The 25485-nt window shown below is 31.6% G+C and overlaps 1 long non-coding RNA gene across 1 annotated transcript; it reads right to left on the bottom strand.

Moving 5' to 3' along the window:
- Window positions 1-591: 591 nt before the first annotated feature.
- LOC139906225 (uncharacterized) lies at window positions 592-1957 on the bottom strand. The gene is made up of 3 exons (XR_011781588.1): window positions 1267-1957; window positions 1074-1213; window positions 592-1011 (listed from the first exon to the last, which is right to left on the bottom strand). It is a non-coding gene; the product is annotated as an uncharacterized lncRNA (long non-coding RNA).
- Between the last annotated feature and the right edge of the window lie 23528 nt (window positions 1958-25485).

Genomic DNA, 25485 nt, shown 5'->3' with positions numbered 1-25485 from the left:
ATATACATATAGTTGATAATATTGTAGAGAAAAACGCGTGCAAGGAGGAGGGGGAAAAAAAGACATCCGGTATCATTGTTTAAAATACTGATGTGATTATCATCTGCCTGCTTTATTATGATTTTTGAGGGTATAACGAATGTATTTATTAGCAAAATGTTTAATGAAGATATACTACGTATAATTGACTTCGACGTTTTTTATCCGTTATAGTAGATTTGAAAACGTCATACTCCATGAAATTGTAATTCATTATGAACCTTATTCTCAGAATAATAGCTAATGAAACGACAAAGTAGAGTATTTGAAATATATTTGAAGCTCAAAGTTGAAAAAGAAGGCTTTAATTAAATATAATCTACATACTAAAAAATAAACCATTAAACATTTAAGTTAAATATATAAAATTAAACAATTAAAATCATATAACTATTAATAATAATAAATTATAAATACAGAATATTGAAATAATAGATTGATTCAGATAATTTTTTCTTGTTTTAACATCGGAATTCAGTTAAATATGTCATAACTTTAGGTTGCAATACACAAGCGAGACGTGGAGCTTAATCAAAAGATAATCACCCCTCTTCTTCATGTGGAAGTTGCTATATACAATTGTGCACAGGATAGATATATCTCTACCGATGAGATCTAACTAAATATTAATAATAAAGTAAATGTCAAAATCATAAAATTAGACAATAAATATATTAATAAAAAAATGTTAGAAATAAATTAATCGTAAAGATTTAGAGCAAAAGCTAATTATGTAGTAATGTCCGACGATATTACTCCCTATTAAGAGCATCAAAAAAGATTTTTCCCCGTTATTTAGGTATGCTTATATAACAACATACTATTATCATGAAAGATATACACAATTGTTAATTATAATGCAACACCCAATGTAACTACCCTCGTTGTTGTGACCACAACTGTTTAAGTTGTTTTTGCCTTTTATGAGTTTTCTGAACACCACTTCTTGGAGCCCATCAACCATAGCTAAGCCTTAAGTGATAAAAAAGTAATATTTATTGACCAAGTAATATTGGAAAACCTAATTATCATACCCAAGTCTTAAAGTGAAGTAACTAGTCTCAGACAAACTAGTTGCAAACCATCCAAAGCTACTACCCCCATTGTTGTGACCATTTAAACAGTTGTTTTTGCCCTTTACTGAGTTGTGTATCATAATTCTTGATATGTTTAGCTAAAATAGAATCATATTTTATGGTTAGATTAAAAAAAAAATTGAATACTTACTGTTAGATAGTACAAAATTCAGAGTTCCATTTCGAAATTAGTAAATATTTATATTTTTTACTGATAACTTGATCGTCATTTGGTGTGGATGACTCAAAACATTTTTATATGTATTTCTATATATGACATCAGTACCAACATCCTCCATTAATTTAATGATGGTTCCTCGGTAAGGGATATGTTTACCCTTGTATTTCTCCATAATTTTTTTGAACGTAGATGATTAGCAATGGATAAGGTTATATTACATGCAATAAGCATCGTTGTGAGATCAAAGTTAAAGTCTGACTTGATGTAGTCATCGTCAAATTGATTTTATAGTTGAATATCCATACTCTTGTTATGAGATGAGGATAATGAGTGGCGTGTAATTCTAGACAGGGGACTAAAGGCACATTTATATCGACAAATCCGACAAACCATCTGTTTCTCATCCGGTAAGTATTTTCCAAATTCCTGGGCCTCCATTTTCATAAATCCAGACAGAAGGCGACGTCATTTTGGGGATTTTATTCAGTTCTCTATCGACTATCACCATCTCATATTATATTAATATTGAATAATAAAGGCGGAAATGATAACGTTCATGATTGATAGAAGAAGATGTATATTATTTAATCAATGATGCCATAAGTAATTCTTCTTTTCTCCTCGCACGCTTTTCTATTCTTACCAAAATTATCACCCTTAAATATACAGACGCCCTATTTATTGTCTGTAAGAATACCCTAATATAATCTATATTTTAAATTAATGTTAGGCATTATAGATCGAAAAAAATAACACTCAAAAAATTCTTAAATTCCTTTTTGTATCTAAAATCAATACATGGTGGGAAGTATAATTGTATAAAACTAGCTGTTGTATCTGGAATTACCAAAATTATTAGGCGTCTTCAAACAAATATTATTTCCCTAATAATTTAGAAGATAATTCCCCAAGAAGTCCACAGTGTTATTGTACATTTTTCACACGTATTTTCAAACTCAAAACTTTAATATTATCATCTGAAGAATGATAATATAAAAACCATCCTTGAAGTTGCCCACAACTACTAAAACAAACTCGTACCTAAAAAAATGCTTCGGATTTAAAACCAAATATAAATGAGATGTAATTATTTTTTCTTTTCTATTTTAACATGAAGTGATGAGTGTATTCACGTTCGTTGCTAAACCTCATATAAATTCTTATTTAGTATGTTTTTATTATCTGGTTCCTTTTTTAAAATGATACACTAGGTTATAACTACACTCGCTCTCTGTAAGTAATAAATCCATCTGTAGACAAATAAATTAAAAAGAAAGGCTGACAAATTTTACTTTATAATGATACCAGGTGGTCCATTGAAATCTGAACACTTACTAATTAAATAATTGAAAAAGGTTAAGGGATTGAAATAAATGCATAAGGAACCACCATCTACGTTGTCAGTAAGTCCGAAACGTTGGAAAGGAAGAAGGGATTTGCCAAAAAGGCAAAACTGGAGCTTGAGGTGTTAAATAAAATAGGGGAGGCCAATCCCCTCTAGTACATGAGGCCCATGTACTAAAGATCTCAGATTTCATGAAAGGTTGTCCAGAGCTATCAAAAAAGTATGTAGAAAGAGCATTTTGACGGTGGAGAGGCCAATTTTGACACAAATAATGAAAGAAACTCATCTTTTCCGTAATAATACACTTTTGAAAGAGTCTTTTGATCTTTTTGATCACTTTTGGACACCAATCATCCCTCATGCCAACCCTCGACTACGAGTGTCAAGGAGAAGGCATGCTGTCTCCTCAAAACCACTGTCAGCCAGCACTTGGGCGCCATGAAAGAAGACTACATCTGCAGTTGATGCCAGGCCTTCCACCGTATGGAATAGCTACGTTAATGATTAAGAGAGCTCAGACAAACATCTATTTATTGTTTAAATTTTGTAGAAAATCTATTGATAATTAATAAATTAAATCTTGTTGTTTTTTAATATTCAAAGTGTTCTTATATTTTAATGGAAAACTTGGTAGATCCTAATTGTTGAATTGTGATTGAATGGCTCTTGTTTTAAGAAACATATAATTGAATGTTTCTTAAATGTAATTTTTTAATTTTTTTTTCTTGTTATTGTTCAAATAATGAGAAAATTGCGTCAAGAACCATAAATTTCATATCATTTAAATTTATTTCCGTATTTGGTTCAACAAAAATGCATTTATTTTATTTTTTATGCCAAATATAGTATTGATAGAGTGTATTTAAAATAATTTTATCATACACTTTGATTTGAAAGTCCTTTGTGTAAATATTTGGCAAGTATGAAGAATCAAGAAATTATTAATGTTTACATAATTTACGTCATTAAACAGGGTATTATCACACTAACAAACAAACATCAATGTATTTGTGGTCAGCTATTTATGTTTTCAGTGCCTTGAAAGTTAACTGGTTGAATGAGTTCTTCTTTAGCTGTGAAAAATTCCCAACAACTATAGAATATTAATAAGATAGTTTGGAAAAATTGGCTAATTGCTACTGACATTTTATTCTCTTGGGAAGAAAGATTACAAAATACTATAAATTGTAGTCATGTAAGAATAATATTATGTTACAGTTGAAAGTTTATCGGCCCATGTCTTTATTCATTATGAATACTGTAGAGTAAGGACCCAAAACTTGCAGTAGCGTACACTGGGTTAATCTGGACTACCTTTTCCTGCATCTTGGTCAATAAGGGAAGCCAGTTTTAAATGTTATTTACATGTTATAATAATACAATATAAAAAAACCATTGGATGTGTTTCCCATTTTCTCCAAATACTCTATTGATACGAGGCCTAAAGGATTAGTAGGCCTCGACCACGTCTGTGGGGACTTCGTCTAAGACTTGATGACAGAGGCCTTCAAGGAGTGGATGCATTTGCGTGAATGGCTGAAACCTTCCTCTCTAAAGGAAGTATTCTATGGAATGAATATAAGGGAGTAAGAGGTCCAGGAGTGGGGATGCCACCTTCTTTTCTTTCAACAATTTTTTGGCTATTCGGGCCTTATGAGAGGGGGCTAAGTATTGTTGAAACAGAAAATAGACTCCCTTGGCCTTAGCTTTCACCCAAAGTATCAATTTGTCAGAAAGGAGTTTATAGAAGATTAGGGACAATACACTGCCATTTCTCCCAATGGTCCAAAGGATCATAATACACACGGGAAACTGTGTTTTAAAGAGATGGGGACATGAGTTATATTTGTGGTAAACCAGCTGTCATTGTGGATGTTGTAAGATCTGTCGACAACCTATTGTTTCTCATCCAAATAAAATATGACTCTGTTGTCATGAGACTTCAAATCGTTTAGCATTTTTCTTCCGTTGGCAGCCCAGGTTATATTCCTTTTGTTGGTACGGATATGTATTTTATAGAGGCAGTATGATTTCATCATCATGTCAGTGTTTATGTTCCTGAACATTGCTACACGGCTTACTTGGACCTTTGTGGCAACATCATTAATTGAAGTACTAGGAAATGGCTTCAATGAACGCTTCGGGCCTACGAGGAATATTAGAGTTCGTTTTTTATCCCTCCAGGAAATGTGGGCTTTTCTAATAAATGCCCTCTATTCTTTCAATCGGTTGGAAACGTCGTAGACCATGCTTTTTGGACATCTAAGCATCGATATACGTTTGGCTGTGTCCAAGAAAATTCAATGATGCTGTCAACAACATCAATAAGTATATTGCAGCCCTATACTGTCAAGAAGTTTTGTAGCAACAATACAGCTGACTTCTAGTTTGTCTTTATGTGACCCTCTTCCAGCCATGACCTTCACCTCATTGACCTTGGAGTATGTGGTGTCTTGGAGAAGAATGTCTGCCTCATCTCACATCCAATTTTAGATTTGCTCTGAGCTGTGATCATTACATTCTACTAAGCCATAGACAAGACCCTCATCGTCAAGTTCTTCAAAACTGTTCAACGGCATATTGAAGCAGTTATTACTTGTAAAAAAGACATATTAAATAAGAAATATAGCATTTAAACATATGATCAATTAGTTTTTAGTTGTTCTTTCTTGATTTAATAAAAATCAGGGGTTTCGTATTATATTCATGTTACACTCTGTATATTTAGAGTTACATAAAGTATTAAATTAAGTCTTTGTGTAACTTTAAGTACAAGAATATTTGCTCATAATTTCAAGACGAAGTGTTGAATTAAAAAAGGTAAACTAACTTTATATATAAAAATATATTGTTTGACATAGTTTGCAAATACTTTTTGCGTTAAGGTAATTTTTACTCTCATATTGTAGAAATTCCATCCGAGCCAAATTTATAAAAGGAATAAAGTAAACGCTTAGAGAATTGATAAATTGGATATTAACTTACGACTTTTTAAAAATTTAAATTGTTTCCCTTGAATATTGGAAACCGATGTTATGAGACTAAAATAACGTTTTTTGCAACTTTTTTAAATATACTTTTATATGATTTGAGTAAACTCTAGAAATACTTAATCATTAGAATATAATTAATCATAACTTATAACTATCCAGGTTTTGAAGACTCGGTAAAACCTTTAACAAGTACTAACTTGAAGGGCAATCTAGATCAAATGTACAGAGATTATGATACTACACCCCAGACTTATCTGAATTTTCAGTTTCATCATTTTACAAAAATACATTTCTTAAAATTGATTTTCATCTGATCACTGGGATCCCTTTGGTTACATTTTAAACTTAACCCTAAGTGTTTATCATTCAAACTTAACCAATTAAACGTACGTTTTAACAATTTGTAAAAAAAAATACAATGTAACCATTGATGTTATAAACAGTCCAAGTGTTAAAATAAGTTTGTAATGGTTTAATCATTAATCTTATCTTTTGCTGTTTTATTTTCTGGCGATGAACATTCTCAAGTTGAATTTGATTTTTTTATAGTTTGGGTGAAACATACTGCATGAGGACCAAAAACTTACATGACTTAATAACGAAAAATGTTACTTTTATGGAATCAATTTATAACAGATTTAAATACAATCTTTAGATAAATGTTTAATTCAATATGTCCTTCTTCATAAGAAAGCGTTGACACACCAGCCAACATATTTGCGGCTCTTGATGATAGAGGCCATGTAGATTTCTGTCATGAAGGCAGCTTGAAGGTAATCCAAATTTGGATGAGAGTTACGGTAAACTTTCTTCTCCATGATGTTATATACTGCAAAGTCCAGGACGTTAAGGTCAGGGATGGAGACAGGCCAGAATCAGCCATATTGTTGCCGCAAAGGTTTTGGTTCTGTTTGGCTGTATAGGAAAGTGCATTCTTTAATGCACTACTCGATGTTGTAGGCAGTCAGGATGGAGATGCACACTGTATCTGCCACCTTCTTAGCCCTGACACTGGTACGGAGGAATTCGTGGATGCTTTGCCTTTTTTGTAATTGCTATGACATTTTTTACACTTAGAAACGTGGTATAAATACAAAACATGCGTAATGAAACCTCATAATTAAATATATTGGGATTGCGACTAAATCCGACCTCAAGCTTATGGTGCACAGTATGTATCTAAAGATCAACTCCTTCGTTCTTGGTGAAACTTTACACACTTTAAATCTTCACAATCTCTACCCAAATGTTATTTTGTTTCACATATCCAACCTACCAAAAAAAACGCCTTAAGTATAATATTGATTGAATATGTATCAAACTGCAACTTTTTTTGCATCTCCAATAACTCTATCAGTTAGTATGAGTAAATATTAATATGATAATGCACCATCAAACAGGCTAAGTAGGTAATTACTAATTAGAAAAAAAAGTCCAATAATCTTTTTTCCCCTCGTTATTTTATATTTATTAAAAGTTTTTAAATTAATAAAGTTATTTTTAAGCCACAAAACATAATGGAAGAATTAAGGGTTAATATTTATAGATCTTAAGTTCTTGCAGAAACTATTTGATTAACCCCCCTGAAAAGGGGTCAGATCAGGTTTGTGTCGATAGTGGTAGATAAACAAGCCTTAAACTTCACCAATTTGTCCACAAAATCTGTACAAAAATACTTATTTTGTGAAACAAGCATAACTTATAATGATGTTATTGATTCTTACAATTTCCATACAGACATGGCTTTCTCAAAAATTCATTTATTTACCAAATACTTATTGATACAATGAATTAAGATGTTGATTTGAGTTACAGATTATGTAATGGATGAGACTTTTTGACATTCACAGGAAAAAGGATTATTTTTCACAAAGTTTTTTAGAAGACAAAGTGAAAAGAAGTCTTTCAAAACATTTTTGCAAAAAACAATAATAATTCTTTATTGCGAATATTGTTATTAATTTATTATTTTGCAAAGAATATTATGTAAACTTTTATTTCGGGCGATTTATTTTTTGCAATTCTCTCTGTTCCCTTTTTTATTTATTTGAAAGTTATTCAAAGTTAGCAAACATGAAAGGCAATAAATCAAGGGAAATGAAGGTCCACTCTGTAAAACTTTAGCAGAGTTGATGTTGTACAAGAGGATGAAGTTTGCAATATTATTATTTTTTTGCTACATATTGCTAATTTCAAAAGTAAAGTAATATTTTACACTGTTTTTCTTTTTACTCGATATATTTTTTTTTTTGGTTAAACATAAACTATATGTCACTATGTCAAATCGCAATAGTTATTTTGTACAACCTAGAGATAATAATTAGAGACTTAAGACTTGTGTTTTGACTTGTTTTCATAATCAAAAACTGTAATTTTGACTTTTACACGTAAACAGAGCCGTCATAGAGGTGCCAACCCTGCCCAACACGATGCTTTCTCAAACAACTTAAATATAAATATAAACCTTATTTAAGCTTTTGTTGTCCTACACTACGTGGTTCTTTGTAGCCATGATTCTAACCCCAAACCCCGACCCTCTCATGTAGACTTACGCAGTTCGGTTTGTACTTTTTAAATAAACGACTTGATTATAATATTTTCCACTTTCTTAGAAAATAAATTGAAGGAAAGTTTTGATCTTATTTTTAGATGACTTTATCTTTTTTTGAAAAGGACAAGCCCTCTATTGGCCTTTGCCAGTGGTATGTTTTTACAAAAAAAAAATATTTCTTAACTTTCATATAAAGTAAAAATTATTGAATTATTTTTAATTCTGTTTTTATTTTTTTTTCAAATTTTGTCTCATGTTCCCAATGACGCTATTAAAGCAATTTTGGAACATTATTTTGGCGGTAAAGTATAATACCTGTAATTTGAATGGTTGTTATGCAATCTGAGTTCAATCCCTCTCTTCTGATATAAAAAGAGGAACATCAAAGATATTTTATTTGTCAAGATGCATCATTTATGAAGAGCAGTAGTGAGTCTTCATTGTAATGGCAAATCATCCCTTCAAATTTATCAGGATTTGAGACCTTCAATCAGTCTCAGTTCTGTTAAATATTGCGTTAAAAAGATTTGAAAGACTGGAAACTTTGATGATACACAAAGAAGTGAACGCCCAAGTTCCGCTCAGCCCCGAATAACATTTGGAAAGTTAAATTAAAAATATCCAGAAACCACAACAGATCAATGGCAAAAATGGCTAAGGAAATCATCGTTTCAAGGACTTCGATGAATTGAATCTTATATAAGGACTTAGGAATAATTTTTCTGAAATTTTGTTCCATTCATAATCTCACGGAAGATGCACGGATAAAACGAATTCAAAGAAGTAAAACGGTATTAGAACTTTGCACGCGAAGAGGAGATATTGTCCTTTCGGATGAGAAGAAATGGTACCTTCATCAAAAATTCAACTGTCAAATGACCAAATCTTGCCCTCATCATCAAAAGATGTATCTTTAGACCAAAGAACAATTCCGAAACGGGTTAATCGTCGATCCCTTTTGGTTTAAGAAGGGATTTTATATAAAGGATATAAGCTCCCTATGGTTTTTATTCTGGAGGGCCTCTTTATGTAGACGGGTGACTACAATTAAAATGTTTTGGAGTCTGTAGTCCTTCTGAGGTATAAATGTAATTAATCTAAAACGATAAAGGGGACCTTTCAGCAAAATGGATCTCCAATACATACCAACTTTCAATGCCAAGAGTGACTTAAACAAAATATTTCTTTTTTGGGAAAAATCTATGTGGCCCCTTCCACTTCAGATCTTAACCCCCTTTACTACTTCATGAAGAGTTATCTCGAGTCGAAGGTAAAAACTCGTCAATATTTAAATTTGGAAGATCTCCGTGCCTCAATTCCGATGGAATGGGCGAATCTTCCCAAATCTATGGTGCGTACAGCATGTGAAGCATTTCAATCACGTCGAAGGGAGGTAGTCGAGAAAAGAAGCAGCTACGTTGAATAATTTATAAAAATATGGAATAACATTTTATAAATTTATTTAATTCTAATGTTTGTCTCTCCGATCATTCTATCAGTAAATATATAAAAATTAAAAATTATGGTAATTCCTGTTTATATGTTTAACTTGAAAAATAACTCAACTTACCAATAAAAAACTCTGTCACAGTCCTGTCCTTTCCTAGAATGGGAAGTTTCCCTTCTTGTATATAAATCTTGTTAGGGTACTTCTCGACAGTTACGGCTTGTTAAACAATCTGGACTAGAAAGTTAAGACTAAGGATTATACTAGACTTTATACCTTTTTCAAAAAAATTAACACTTACATTTTCTTTTCTAATTGGTAATTACTAGACATAATTACATTTCTGTATCAAAAGCAAAAATGTGATTCGGATACAGAATCATCAGAAATAATGACACGGAAAGACGGTACAGACTAAAGTAAATGGAAGTCCGTATAAAATCTACAAATATAACATTTTATCCATGTATGTGTGAGTCCTTTATGGGTTCCCATACTGTTGAACTTAGGCGACTGAAATTTTGCATAGGCTACACTTTTTAACCTGGCCAAGTTATAAGGCCTCTCAAAGAACAATTATACGAATAACAGTTTTTATAAATTTATTCAAAATTGGTGAAAATTAAAATTTCGTTTTTGTCAGGTGCAAATAAAAAAAATAAACTTCCAATGAAATATTGGATTTGAAAATTATGTCAAGTTTGTTAAAATTTGTCTGCATATTCGTTTGTATATATTTTGTCTGCATATTCGTTTGTATATAAATTAAACTCATATAAATGAGTGGCAAATGACGAAAAAAAAAAAAATTAGGTTTTGTATCTCTTTACAATGCCAATAAATGAATGCTATTTTCTACTTTTTTTTTGAAAAATATATTAAAAAAAAAAAAAAAAAAATCTTCTCTTTCAATTGAGCAATTTTTTCATAAAAATAAAAAAATGGACTTTTTATCCAAACAATTTTTTTGATACATATATGTTTTTATGTTATTATAAATATATAACACATTTAAAAAAAAAAATCATAATAAAACATAAATTATCATAGTTGCTTGCGCCAAAGGAGTAACAACATTAAGAAGAAATATTATTGACCATTGTTAATGCGATTTTGCACTCTCCCTTGTCCCAAGCAACGTTGGGAACACCTTTGTTAATTATAAAATAAAGAGAAGTCTATTACCTTTCAAAAAGACGGCTTTAAGTGTGAGTAACTCGCGTTGTATAAGTGCAAACAGTTTATGGTATATGTTGATAGAAATATAAGTTTTTGTACAAAAAACTTATGATATAGTTTTGTGATTGTTTGACTCAGTCTTGTTTGAGTGTTTGTTAAATATAAAAACCAGCAAGGAGAAAATACGCCATATTTCACAGTTTTTCTTTTAACAAGGCGAAAATGCAAGCCATGCGGCTAAAAATGTGAAAAATGCTTATAAATCTGATACTGTAATAACTAATTGCCGGATATTTTAATGTTGTCGACACTGTTCTGGGAATTTTGATGTCAAAAATGCATGACGCCCGGGAAGGCCAATTGTAGAAAATGTCTATAAATTTTTTTTTAATACACCCTATTATATACAAGGTAACCCATAAGTCTTAGGACAACTTCAACAGCCAGGAAAGTACAAAAATATTTATTTTATATATATATGAAGTTGATTTTGATTGATTATTTCAATGGATTTTTTAATTTTCTTATAGAATATTGAATAAATACGCAATGTAAGATTGCATGATCAAATGTTCCGAAAAAAAAATCAATTTAAATAATGGAAATATGTAATCAATATTTTAAAGGGAAGGAGATTAAATATAACTTATGTATGCTTCATATCCAATGTATTTGATAAGTATTTAATGAATAAATGGAAGTCATTTAGTCGTCTTATTAACAGAAATATGAACACATACTTATTCAATAGTTAATGAAGGCTGAGGAATTTAAATAAATTCATATTTCGATATGTTTAACAATAAACAATTAATTACAAAACAAAACAAACTTTATTTGTCTAGCTCACGTACAAGTCAAAGAAATGACATTGAATCACCCTAGCTCATGGACAACTCGATTGGAAGAAATGAATCTCTTGAACTCAAAGTACATAGGTTTGTCCCAAAGTGATTCATAGCGAAAGAAGCATAACTTATATATATATGGGCCTCACACAAGATTCCTAGATAATTGGAGTCATAGTAATACTATTATTTTTAATTACAATTTATCAGTGCATCTCTATGTAACCAATTAAAGGAACATTAAAAAAATGACACTTAACGTGATCGATAAATTTCAATTCGCACACTCCGAGCAGTTGGGTTTCTCCAGGATCACAGGAAGGCTTTGTAAAAAAGGCCAAAATGGACCTGGTTGAGTTAAAGAAAACAGACTAGGCTAATTACCTCAAGTCCATACGGGTCCATCCCTGAGATTTTGGGTTTTTTGTACCAGACTGTACAGATAAATATAAAAATGTGATTTTGAAAGAGCCTTGTGATGGTGGAGAGGCCACTTTTGACACCAGTAATGAAAGAAGCCCATCTCTTCCATTCCAAGAATATTTTCCATGAGTTTTGAACGAGTTTTTTACCCCCCTACATCTATGATGCCAACCCCCCTTAGTACACTTTTTAAAGTGTATGTCAAGAAGAAGAAAACATATAGTGTCTGTCATTTAAAGAACGAAGCCCTCAAAGCCAATGTCAGTCACCACTGGGCCGCGCTGACATAGGACACAGTGGGTGACAGGTCTTCAACTACCACCTAGAAGCCATCATTGCTGCTTAAGGTGGTTACATTAATGATTAGAAGAGCCCGAACTCACATCTATTTATAGTATTAATTTTGTTGAAATTCTATGGTTAATAAATAAATTGTCTTATTGAAGTTTAAAATTCAAAGTGTTGAGATTCAAATGGACCAATGCTTATTTATTAAGAACTGAAATTGATTGAATAGTCTAAATGTGTATATCTAAGACGATGACATACATACACGTCGAAATTGTACAACTTATGCATAATTACTGAGTATATAAAAATATTTACGTACTTGAATGTATTGATGACAAAGTGGATTTTATATAGCATGAATAATTCATCTACATACTGGGCGTTACAATACCTGGTCTACCTGTCACTTGCTTTATGAAATGCTTATATTACCTGTGGTATAAATGATTATCCCTAACTCAAAATGGATTAGGAATGAAAGGATAGATTGATAGCCTATTACTCATAGTAGTATCCATCTTCATTCATTTAATTAAACAAAACGCTGTCAATATTTACATATAATATAAAATACTATAAGACGGACTTTCATCTTTCATTTTCTCAATTAGTTCTTTTTGTCAAATTAGCTAATTCATTATATTAAATTATAATTTAATATTCAATTTGTTACCCCTCAAAAATTAAACGGAAAAAAGTATGATAAATTGTCAAAAACATAAATCATGCAAATTAATATATTTTAAATTAACAGAATGTTGTTATAATTAAAATAACTATTAGTATGCATTGTTTACTGCTAAAACCATTCAAGGCTTTGAAAATACCTTGGTTTGAGAACTCCCTACCAATAATTCTATTGCTTTTATAAAATTTAAATAATTGGAATAGATTTTTACTGCAGAAACTGATCGTTCAAAGTCGCTCACAGGATGGCCTATGAGTGTTACAAAATCGGTTTTTGGACAGTATAGATTTATTAATTTTTTTAATGAAAATTTGCTGAATGACATTTCGGTTAAGGACAATTTGCCAAAGGACTATTTGGAACATTAAATATAAATATATTTAATTTATTGATTTATTCAATTGTATATTTTCATTCAATTTAAAATGATAGTTATATACATAGGTATTAGACAAATACTATATAGATCATATGCATAAATTATTCAGTGTTCGTTTACAGAAAGATATTTTTTATTGATTGATTATCCTTATATAAACACAAAGTGTATCAAGTTCGAATGCAGTTCGAATATTTACCCATGTAGTACTTTAAAATAAAAATGCTCTTGGTTGATATTAAGTTTTTATGTCAATATATAAGTATTTTCTAATAAAAATTATCCACTATTTCGAAAATTAATTAAATGATTACGGAGTAATGATTTGCACTTCTTCCATAGGAGTTGCTGTTGTGCATGTTTATTAATTATATATTTGAAGCACTACAACTTTAAAGATTCTAAACATTCTAAACACATACTACTGTGTGGTGTTTATACAATGATAATTCAAATGAATTAAAAAAAAACACAATCGCATATATCAATTTATTAAAAATTATTTTTGGGAGGAATGTTCAAAATAGCCCTTTACCGAAATGTTTGCTTGGCAAATTGTACTTTGGCAATATGTACACTTGCTGAATTTTCATTCAACAAAAATGTTTTCAGCCAATTGTCCTAGAACCGCCTATTACAAGGCCTATCATTTCCGTTCGAAAACGTTTGGCCATAATTTCGACTTCATATCTGTGAAAATCTATTCACAAACCAACACTGGCTTGTTTATTTAGAAATAAATATTTGAGTATACATCGTCTACCCAAACTTTTGGATCCAAATACAACACCAAAATTAGGTGGATACTTGTTTCAAATTTTGGATTTGATCCATAGACCAGATTACTGCTACATTTTTATGTTTAGAATATTTTTGGATAATACACGTTAAATTAAACCTTACCGAGATCCACAATCACATGCACCAAGATTTTTCATTTTACCTTGCCTGGCAACTTATAAAAGGTTAAAATGTAAGCATAATTATAAAATGTATAATTCTACATAGTTTTTTGACCTACTTATACAATTTTTCAACTTGTTTACTTTTTATTAATAGAAGATCAAGTAAAGTAAAGTGTTTATTCTAACATCTTTTTTTTTTACAAAATATATTACAAATAACATTTTTCATTTTTCAATTAATGATAAGGGCACAGGAAACAAGATTAACCAAATAGTCCTAATGAACTGTATCATCAAATAACAGGGGATTTTTTTTCTCATTCGTTTGTAACGTTGGATTTTCGAGAAATGTGTGAAAAGGTATATTATGTTCCAATCACCTACAATGAATTGACCCCAAGAGCTCTCATTTTACAACTAACTTTATTCTAGAATAATACATATGTACATCATTTAAAATGTTTTATATTTACAGGAAGATAATACTCTTAGATAAATTAACTCGATACATATCTAATATTACACCATCTCCTTCCTTAATTTGAAACTCTTTCGAATTCTCTCAGCTCTTCTTACTCCAAGCTCACTTTCATTTTTATCTTCACTCCCACATTCCATTACCCCCTTTTTAATTATTAGGAAACGTCTATTTCTCCATAACCTTTGTCCTGAATCCAATTCTACTTGATATTTTCGATTATTTCCTTTACTCAAACAGATCTGCTTACGTATTTTCGAAAGGTCTTATCGGAATTGGATCTCTCATCACTGTCTCCCTCCAATAATTAGTAACTTTTCACTACATTTTTTACATGATTGTACTATTCTTTCAATATCTTTATTCATTCAAGGCGAATATACCGTCTACCTCGCTCCTCTCTTCGTTCTCTCGATTTCTTGATGTGCACAATGTAACCTCTGAAGAACATCCCGCCACTTATTTCTTGGAATTAACAGGCTATCCTTAAAAATAATAAGACCATCTTCTATACTCAATTCATGTAATATTTTCACGAATGATACAATTGGCAAAGTCAAGGGGCCCTTCCTCAAGGATAAAGAAGGTCAACATTAAGGCAACCATATCTTTGCTACAAAAAATTAGGTTGTTTTTTTGTTGTATGGAATTTTATGGGCTGCCATGGACTTTTGGAAGCAGTAGGCAGGTCGGATGGAGATAAAACAGTCTCTGCAGCTTTCTTGCAACTGACAACAGCCCACCTGGGTTTTTTTTTTCGCTCTGACATTTTTACATTTAGACACATGAGATAAAAATATAACTTTTTTATCTTTGCTTAGGTGTCCTGTGGCAATAACGTGAAATTAAAAAAAAAATATACTACTGTAGGTGTTTGTCACTGATTTTGTGGATCGAAGTAATATAATAGAAATCCGAGTTTTTGTTTGAAACAATATGCAATTATTAGCATCAACTTGAATACAGAGCTATTATCAATTTTAATAGCTTGATATAAATGGGGGAATGTTGCTTTGTACTGATTAGAAAGTAAATTTATTTTATGCTTCATTTTAATCTTTGTAGTATTTCAATTATTTAATCTGATTTTTACGAATTTTTAGATTGAATCTTTTGATTATTTTTACCATTTTTATTACTTTGAGTTAAGTCTTGAAAATCAAAAAAATTAATAATTGTACCTATACAAATTTAAAGTATGTTACTCTTTGCAAACATTTATGGTTATTTCAAACATTTGCTAATATTTTATAGGTGGTGATATAATTCTCATAAAATGGGATTTTAAGGATTAAAAACCACTATAGTTTAAAGATTTGGCTTGCATAGGAGTAACATCATACACTTTTCTTTCTAGCTACACATCGAAAATAGGGTCTGTTGCATCGGTCACCAGAACGTAGAGGCCATGAAGGCTTTTGTTGGCGAGTTGTAGCTGCGCCATGTACCCAAACTTAATTTCCAATTCATACAACTTTTGTATTAAAAGACCTGTGGCCATCTTTGAGCCAATGACGACCGAATAAAATAAATAAATGTACTAGAAAAAAATTTATAAATATTTTTGGAAAAATGTATAATAAAAGAATGATTGACAATTTTGTTTTTTCTTTTAAAATGCTTAAGTTTCGATTCGCTATATTAAAACTTTTACTCAACTTTACCTATGAATTGTTTAAAAAGTCCATATGGATTAGTATATTTCCTTCTTTTAGAATTACCCTGGTGCAAATCCACACACATTGAGGTCAAGAGAAAAAATCCTGTTGAGCGGGTTGTGTGTTATGTAAATGTTAAACTAATGAATTTCTTTAAACAGGATATTACCGGCTTTTTATTATTTTTTTTTCCTACTTAAAATATTTGCTTTAGGCTTATTTTAAGAATAATGAGGAAGTCTACAGTAGGATGGTGGAGTTTGGTACATATTGCAATTATATCTTAGTTTTTCAACATTATTATATATAAAAACCAAGGATCTCGTTTAACCGACACTTTTTTTTCGTGAATCTATGAATTTTTCATTCTCACTGAATATTTAGATGATAAATTTATTTTTTCCCGTAATATTTATGTTGTTGTTGTGGAGTTTTTGTCTGTTTGCTTTCCCTTGGATATCATCCAGAATATTGGTTTTCCAGAAAAAGAAAGTAACACCGTTCTGTTTCCTTAAGTCAACAGAGACATATTTAAAAACGCGAGAAGAAAGTGTTTGAATACTCAGCTCAAGTGTAAGTAAAAGCAATATATCTTAACTATTCAAGACAAGATGAAACCATTCTGTGAAACTCAACTTTCATCTTTGACCCAAATTAAAGTTGCTGTGCATTCCTTACAGTAGTTTGCCATATTTTTGCAATGCTCTTTTTTTTTAAATTCAGGTCTGAAGTTATCGTGTGCCATGCCTGGAATCTATTTCAGTAAAATAGTTTCTTTCCTCGTGACTTTATACATGTCACAGTCTACTCTTAGATAACTTGACAGTTTGCCATTCAGATCATTTTTGTTCAAGGTCTTGTTTATTGCGTTGTAAATAGCAACGACGACCAAAAAGAAGTATATCTTGTATAAATATTTCTTGAATGTTTTCTGAGCATCCACCATTTGCTAAAATTGGTAATAAATAGCTGATATCATTTCTTCTTTGAAGATCATTTATTAAATTAGAGTCGATCAAATTGTTAACAGAATTTAGCATTCTCTCAAAAAAGATGCTTCTTATTATGAATGTAATAAGAAGCGAAATTATCAGTCTACGAAATAAATTCTTCCATCTCCTTTCGCATTAGTGTATAGCACATACGAGATTCATATTCAGAAATGTGATGAGTTGTCTCTGGTGTTGCTTGCAGTGTTGAACAACCTTTCTTTTATTTGGAGTAATGTGTTGTAAACAGTTTATTGGTACTTTCAATAAGCAATTTCAACATATCGAAGACCTCTCTTTCTGATGTCCTTCATCGAGAATCCATCCATCCAGGTAGTGTTCAAACACTTCTATTGAATCCTGAAATCTTCTGTCTTAACATTCACATGGTATAGTTCTTTTCGAGTTATTGAAATTAGTTTGAAGGTATCCTTAAGTTGGACAACATCCCCAAGCATGTTGTCGAGGTGAGGCCTGATTATATTCATTGATTTGCTCCGATCAGTAAACATTATGTTTTTTTTCAGAGTATGAGAAAATAAGCAAGGATATGATAATTTAATAACGAAGTTTCGTCACATAAAAAGTTGTCTTTAAAAGCTTAACTAAGTACTTCATAATACTAAAGAATTACTCCAGGGAACCTCGTGACTCCAACTAGCGATATAAATCCATCACATATATAACCAATCCACTAGATTACCGACTGCACCATAAACTATTCCGAGGGTAATGAAATAGATTGAATGAAGAGACGATATGTAACTTTATTATATGAAAGACATGAATGTATGTGAGTTTTAAAATCCGTAACTTTAAAAAAAAAACTAAGCCTGGACTCCTTGAGATAATGATACAATCAAGAACGAAAGAAATATATGTATAAATTTATGCATAAGCATATAATTTATTCTTTCATTTTTAAATATAAAATATTTACTTTAGCTTAATTTAAAATGATATAAAATTACATTAGCATTTAATTTATTTTGACTCTGTTCTTTTATACTTTATGGGCGCATTGATGAAAAGGGATCCTTTTTAGTGTAATTATTATTATTATTATTTTTTTGATTGAATCAAAAAACTTGGTGGATCTCTGTAGAAAATTTCTAAATACGCGCACAAAAAAAATATAATGTATCCATTCATGGACTCAGACAAAAAAAAATGGTTCCTGTATCCACTGTGTCCACGTACTCATTATTTCTAAATGAGTCACTCCCATATCCAACGAAAAGGACATGTTCCCTCAGTGAATGAGAAAACGAAGAAGCAGATACTTATTCTACAGGTACTCAAGGATTCAAGGTAGTAAGGAGGGGCTGGAAAGGAATATTCTCGTGGTGTATGGTGTGAGGCTTGACGTCCAAGACTGTCATATAACGACATGGAGCTCGACTTAACACTGCAGAAAAATTGAGAGTTTGGTTTTGAGCGTCCTCTCAATTCTCAATGCGAACCGGGGTAGGGGAAACGGGATCCAATACGGTTTCAAGAAATTTATGGAGCAATCCATCCGTATTCTAGGATATTTGACGGATGATGGAGCCAGGTTTGAAGTGGAAAAATGGAGGGGCGGAAGTGTAGAGGGATGAAAAGATGGATAGGGGGAAAAATACGTTATGGAAATGTGTTAACTTAACATTTATTGTTGTTTGTTTTATAAATCCATACACCGAGAAAAATGATCAAAATCATTACGTTAGTCAATGATATTATGTTATTTTGTAATTTAATAAAAAAATTTTTTTTTTAATTTGGTATATTTATTTTATTTCAAAATACGTCATGACACAACCATAACAATATAAAAAAATTGAAATTGGTTAACAGGAGTATAAGAAACAAAACAAAAGCTCCAAAGTTACAGCATCCTAACATCTATTACATAATAGCTCGAATAATCTCAAAAGAAATGCATTTAACTACTGGAAAAAACATGAATATAATGTTTTGCAATATTTGCGCTACCATTTGTGTCAATTATCCTCTGTCTGTCAACTCTAATATTCTGCATACAAGGGCTTACCCTCGCTTGTACCTATAAAATTTTACTCGATCTTCAAGTGTTCCATTAATCTATTACTAGTCTTTCGTATGAATAATTAAAGTAAATAAGTGAGGGAGATAGATTTTGTGACCTCCTGTCACTTGAAGAAGGGAGCCCTGAACGATCCGCTTCATCCGTTTGTTTGGATGAAAAGAAAACAGGACCAATTATTCGTAAGGAAGATTGTACATCATCATCTCGAATGTTGAGGATCCGAGTTCTTACTCTATTAGAAGTGCAAGTCATTTATCAAAATAAAATAATTAGAAATGATACCATAGACCAAGAAGACTCTAAAAAGCTACGAAGAGATTAAATATTACATTTAATAAAGTGTTTGTAATTTTTTAAATTGAAATTTTCTTTTGAAGATTATAATTTGTCCTTGAAAATGGTCTTTTTCTAGATTTCGACGTTGCGATATAGCGATTCACAAACTAGGAATAGCTGCGTATGATAAATCACATTTATAGTCCGATATGAGTCCTGAGAAAATAAGCCCTTACATGACCAATGGATGTAAAAAAATCAAAAATCTAGAACTTCTTATATAATATGAAAAACGTACATCAGGGAAATCTTTTTCAATTAAAATCAGAGGCCTTTAAAACGCTAAAATTTTAAGGCTAATTAATACTTTTAAATGGAAAAACTACAAATGTGTAGGAAAAGTAAAGGAAAATGATTTAAATTAATACCCTGAAACTTTATGTGGAGGATGTGAAGAAAGAAGAGTATGTTCGAAACCAAAGTCTTGTGATACAGCCAGCTCTTAAGGGGATATAAAATGTTTTTTTGGGACTAGTTCATTCGCATTTCAAGTGTCGCACGATCCATACCAAATACATATGCCCCTTCCAGTAAAGGGCTAATATAGTTAAATTGAATTTCGATAAGACTAAAAGATCAATGTTACAATTGTTTTAGATGAAGGCACTTTCTGAGAAAATGTACTGGAGAAAACTTTAATATACGGAAATATCAGGAAAACTTGTTTAACTCACTAGTAACAAGGGAAAAGGTTATTTGAGCGGCAAAAACATATTCTCAAGAAGTACAAGTAGAGCTCAAAACGTAAAAATTGGGTGTAAAATTTAAGAGTGATACATACTCTAAAGGTGGGTCATTGACGGTATCGTTAGAAGATATCCAAAAATCTTTCGGTAAACATCATACACCAAGATCGAAGAGTGGTAAAGTATTCATGATTGAAGAGTTTAATTACTCAACACAAAGTAGTTGAGCGTTAGTCTTTGAGAAATTATCCTTGATTGAGACTACTGAAGAGTCAATGTCGAAGATAAAGTCCAGGAATAACCCAGTTTCAAGTTCAGTGATACCACTGGAAACGGGAAATACGTTTGGAGTTGAGGAAGCATGAAAAGCTAAAGTTCTGTATCTGTGGTATGTGTCCAACGTAGAATACTTATAAGATGGTCAAATTCTTAACATCCATTGCAGTAAAGGCTCTCATGAGCGTATGTCAAAAAATATAACTGTTACCTAGAAAGGAACATACAACATATAAAAGATTGTGGTCTCCTTGGTAAATTAAACAAATTAAATAAACCTTCAAAAGTAAATAATTATAGTCTCAAAGATAATGTCACAGAACAATTATAACAGCAATGTGTTGGTGAATATAAGACAGTGGATGCATCGGTAGATTGTTGTTCGAGCCCTCATTAATCAAATCGAGTGAGTCGAGCTGAGACGATACATTCCCTCCCAAGGGATAAAATTAGAGCTGTACATAAGTACATAATTTTTTTAAATCGTAAACTTGTTCGTCCAATAACATCCCTATTGAATTTTAATGTCAATTATATTTTCTATGGTCAAAGGGTCACAAATTAATTAGTAGAATATATTCCGTCGGTTTCCCAGATATAATAAGCCTAATAGATAATAATTTTTAAATAAGACTGATCCATACCGCTTTTTGTACGAGTGCTTCGAATCAAATTTTTCTTTTTGAGACATTTATACCAAATTTTCCTTTGTGATAAGTCCAGATCAAACTTTTTTAAAGAACCAAATAAGTTCGGACAATATAAATCATAACACTTTTACACTGTTCTAGGATTTCCAAACCCTAAACCAAAACTAACATAACCAAAATTTTCTTGAGTTTATATTGTGATCATGTCTTATACATTTTATAAGCTATTCTCTTGTTTAGATATTGTGTAAGATTTTGCACATAATAAAATTTGCGAAGATGAAGATTGTAAATGTGTGAATTAATGACATCAAGATCTTGGAATAGGGAAAAAAGTTTTAAATTAATAGTTTTTTTATTATAACTATGTAACTAAGAGCATGCATATATTTAAATAAAGTATGAACTTAACGTGTGCATGCAGGAATCTGGCTTACTTTAAGCTAATATTTTTGCGTAATATTAATGTAAAGTAGATAATTTGGTTTTTATAATACAATAAATTGAATAGAACTTTATAATAGCGTACTATTCTCGTACAGAACAGATATTTAATATATTTTGCCTATATAAGTTGTTTTTAATTAAATAATTATTCTTTAATTCCAAATTCAATGATTTTGTTATTTGATAAAGCAATTAAAAATGTAGGTTTTTATGGAATAAATCCTGTTCCGATTACTTAATATGAACCAACTAAAACAATTTACAGTTCTCGCAAGAAATTAGATCTGAAGGTACAAATTACAGCTCTCTATCATTATTATCTGTTGTTCTAAAGGGCATTTTTTAGGACCATTTTGCTTATATATTTAAATTTAAATTAAGACATTGAAACCGCAGTATCCCTATTCCATTGAAGAGGAGAGCATATCGATCCCAAACTAAAAATTATAGAATGTCAACAAAATAGAAAAATATATACTGGGGGAAACAACAAAATCTGATGCTGTAGATTTCCGGATTATTCGGCATATTTTAGGTTGGAGAAAGAGTAATTTCGTATTTCTGGCCTTTTATTTTACAAAGTATATCTTGTTTATTATTGTTCATATCGGATCATACAATACAGCATTGTAAAGGTGACAGTGTAGAATAAAAATACTTTTTCGACAGTATTGTGCTTGGACGGTCCAAGCGATCTGAAAAGGAAAAACGTATCGAAAGGAACCATGAAAATTTGAGATGTATACAGGGCCAGCACTCTTTCAGTTCGTGTTGCACAACAGTGGTTCAAGTGATTTTTTTTTCGATTATTCCCTTTACAGTATACAAGTCGACCATTTGAAAATGGCAATCTAACAAAAGCGGCCAGTCTTGATGAATAAGATACCACAACACAACTTCAAGACAACTTCAGGCTACACACACCTTTGATGTCTGGCCAGAAGCTCGGGAGGATAAGATTGGAAGTTTTTGTTCTCCATCTATACTCCTGACCTTGCACCAAGGGACTACCACTTTTTCCTATCCGTAGCCAACATGCTTGGTTATAACAATTTGGCCTATATAAAGACTTTTGAAAATTGGTTATCCGAGGTTTTTGGCAATAGAGACAAGGGCTTCTACGAGAAGGCAAAATTAAGTTGGAGTCTCCTAGGCAACATGTTATTGAACAGAGCAGGGTACATTTGGCTGAAATTAGATGACTATAACACTTTTTATGAATCATTTACATAACCTAAAAATACGAAATTACTTTTTCCTCAACCTGTTATGATGTGTAGACAGACAATTTTTTTTGTAGTGAAATATACATTAAAATTTTCACTTTGTATTCTAAACACCGCCATGGAGTCAACAACAGAATGTTTTAAACGGATTAAATTTGGTGGTGTTGATTTGCTTATATGATGCCTTTGGTGAACAACAGTCTGAAATCTGAATAAAACGGACAGAAGGATTGATAAATTGGGATGGAGATCGGTTATATGAAATCCATTCACCAATTCAAAAGAAAGATGCCTACATTATCGTCTCGCTACATCAACAGTCTTCGCCAACAAGTCCAAAAAGATGAACCAAAGAAGTTTTACTTTTTTTCTCTGCAAAAATCGAACAGAGTCCTCCTTCCATTTTTTCGAGGAAAAGAAAACAATAGATAAATATGGAATAGAGCTAAAATATAAGAAGATTGGTTGATAGCTATGCCACAAACGACTCGGCGGCCTCACCTAAAAGTGAACTTTCATTACAATAGTTATTTGTATATTATAATTCAGCCCGACTATGAACTCCATAATAAATAGATTTAAGGATTTCGTTTTGACAGACAGTTGAGGGTACTTCGACTGTCTATAATATTGACCAACAATTATTTATCAGAATTAGGTCGAGATCTTTCTTTTCAAGCGTGTTCACTACTCACATAGTAACTTGCTTATCAGACTTCTATCCAGGTAAACCAGTTTTTATTGCTTCTCCCTTATTTGTCGTTTCGCTTTGTCCTATTTTTAATTTATTATGATTATTATTACATTCCCTCCAGATACGTTAAACAAATCTAACTCAAATATTTTATAATTTTATAAAATACAAAACTTCCAATTATGAATCATAGCCATTAGTATATCTTTGTCAATGTACTGATTTACATACATTCACACATTTTTACGAAATATATATAAAATAAAAGAAAACGAAAATATAACGAGCACAAAGTTTTTTAATTATTCTCTTCTTCTTTTCTCTGGTCCAAGATTGTACGCAAAAACTTGTTTAGAGCACCTAAAGCCAAGCTCCTCGTGGCATCAACATTATGATATCTTTGCAATTTAAGAACAATCTTCGAGGTCATTCCCTCAAGATCACTAGCTTTCCCAAAACCATACAAGAGATCATGGTTCGATGGCTTCCTAATCAATTTAGATTTAACAGGCTGGCTAATGTCTTGTATTATATACTTAGGGAGCAGCTGTCCCTGAAATTATGCAATATTGGTTTTTTTTTTATTAAATTCCTTTCAGACCTTGTCGGTTGTCCTTGAAGATACCTTTGCGAAAAAGACTGTTTTAGAGTGAGTTTAGGATCCCAAACACACTTGATGAAGTCCTGACCTTATTCTGTTTCCCTCGCAACCTCTTTAAATTTGTCTGTGTGGTATTGCCAAGAGGCATTGTCCCTGATAGTCGATTTGGCAACTGTGAATGGGTCCCAGTCTTTGTTCCTTTTTGGATTGAATGAGTACTACTGGAGTTGATTCTTCAGCATCACCAATAGAGAATGAACCCCTCTTGGATTGATTAAATCGTCCACTGTGACTAACCACAATTTCCCCCCCCCTATTTCAGGTAATCAGCTCATTTCTTTCTATTGAGACCCCTAAGCCTATTTATAGCCAGTATGGTCTTCGTGGAAACGTTATTCATGTCTTTCATCGGTGACCACTGTGGACCATCTGGATTCGTTTTACCAACAGTTTCTAGTATCATCCTCTTCCACGAGAACCCTACTTGTGGCCCCACATTCTCCAAGATAACAAAAAGAGATTCCACTGTAATTTAAGTCAAGTATTCCCAAGCCTCCACAGATCTTGGGAGTGAACAAACGGCTCTACCAAACTGTTTTGAGGTAGCCCAAAAATACCATTTTCTTTCTTCGTCCAAGTATGAACAATGTCTCATCATAAGGGTGTCATCTTAGAATTGTTTTGTATATTGACAATGCTGAGACCTTAAAGATGATAGGGATCGATAGGAGAAGGGTTGCAGAGTTGAAAAGACCATGATGGAGACAAAAAGACTCATGATTGCCTTGAGGAGAACTGCTATGATCGACTTCATTATCATGGAATGCATGTATATGACTCTACCTTCCGGGTCCTATGTGCAGATTAGGATCCGAATCCGGGTTACTATTAAGGACAATGATATGAATGTGATATATTCTCGTCGATGTATCTAATGCTCATTTTTTGTTTTTGGATGTATATTTTTAAAAATGGGCATTTTATAGAAAAGTAATAGATCACAAGCGCCGGATTGTGTTGTATCCTCATTATACGCACACAGTTCAGGTTGC

Source organism: Lepeophtheirus salmonis, chromosome 8 (genome assembly GCF_016086655.4).
Source record: "Lepeophtheirus salmonis chromosome 8, UVic_Lsal_1.4, whole genome shotgun sequence".
Lineage (NCBI taxonomy): Eukaryota > Metazoa > Arthropoda > Copepoda > Siphonostomatoida > Caligidae > Lepeophtheirus > Lepeophtheirus salmonis.
The sequence above is the reverse complement of the archived record's forward strand: the minus strand, read 5'-3'. Positions and strand labels throughout refer to the sequence as shown.